Below are 1,329 nucleotides of genomic sequence, written 5' to 3'. Positions count from 1 at the left end.
TGACTCAAAGAAAATGCACAACATGAGAGTTGCGAGTTAAGTTTTATTTGGAGCAAAGTGAGGACTGCAGCCTGGGAGACAGCGTTTCAGATAACTGAGAAACTGCTCCGAGGAGACGAGGGGAGGAGCCAGGATACAGAGGAGTTTTGCAGCAAAGAGCAGGTAGTCGGAAGTCAAAAGATTATTGTTAGCTCTTGGAGGAAGACGCGGTCGCCGCTTAAGCGGAGCCTCAGGCCACCACTCATGCTCCTGACTCACCGCTGTTCGCCCTCGCTGAGGAACAAGTCGGTCAGGAAGCCGTGCCGCAGCCATGGCTTTTACAGATACCGAAGACTCCCGTGGAGCCCGAGGTGGCGATTCACCGGATTCGAATCACCCTCATCAGCCGGAACGTGAAGTCTTTGGAGAAGGTATGTGCTGACCTCATCAGAGGCGCAAAGGAAAAGAATCTCAAGGTGAAAGGACGGGTTCGGATGCCTACCAAGACTCTGAGAATAACTACAAGGAAAACTCCTTGTGTTGAAGGTTGACTTGGGATCGTTTCCAGATGAGGATCCACAAGCGACTTACTGACCTGCACAGTCCTCTGAGATTGTCAAGCAGATCACGTCCATCAGTATTGAGCCAGGAGCCGAGGTTGAAGTCACCACTGCAGATGCTTAAATCAACATTTTTAATAAACTGATAATCAGTTGTCAAAAAAAAAAAAAAGATTATTGTTAAATAAAGAAAACCAGATATCTCAAGTTAAGGGATTTAGTGCTTTTCTGTGTCTGGGAAGATGCAAGAGTCTGGGCTCACTGAAATCATTCCTTTGATAGGCACCTTAGCTATCTGGGGCCTGTATTTTCACACCCTGAGTTTCCACAGGGCTCGCCGCAGGGAGTGGCTGCAGTCTGATGGCTGCTATTCTTTTCAGCCCTGAGTTTCCTCAGGACTCACCAGCTCACGTTGGAGGGCTGCAATCATTGGTGACTATGACATCCTTTGTTTATTGATATGGCAGGAAATATTCCATTTATAAATATTCCATTCCATTTATAAATATTCCATTTATCAAGGAAAAGATTTGAACAAGATACTTTACCAAAGAAGATATGTGGAGCAAATACACGAAAAAATGCTTAATATCATTCGTTATTAGGGAAATTAATATCAAAACCACAATGAGATACCACTACATACTTATTAGATGGGCTTTAAAAACAAGATAATTACCAAATACTGCTGGAGCAAGGAAAGCATAATGATAAGTAAAAGAAGACAAACTCAAAATAAGTTAAATAATACAAATCATTTCTTTAATATGACATTCTATAAAACGCAAAA

General features: G+C 42.9%; 1 pseudogene; it reads left to right on the top strand.

Annotated features, from left to right (window-relative positions):
* Positions 1 to 310: 310 nt before the first annotated feature.
* Positions 311 to 663, top strand: LOC116742552 (annotated as a pseudogene).
* Positions 664 to 1,329: the final 666 nt, after the last annotated feature.

Source organism: Phocoena sinus, chromosome 17, assembly GCF_008692025.1.
Source record: "Phocoena sinus isolate mPhoSin1 chromosome 17, mPhoSin1.pri, whole genome shotgun sequence".
NCBI classification, from domain to species: domain Eukaryota; kingdom Metazoa; phylum Chordata; class Mammalia; order Artiodactyla; family Phocoenidae; genus Phocoena; species Phocoena sinus.
This window is presented reverse-complemented; position numbering and strand designations above follow the sequence as displayed.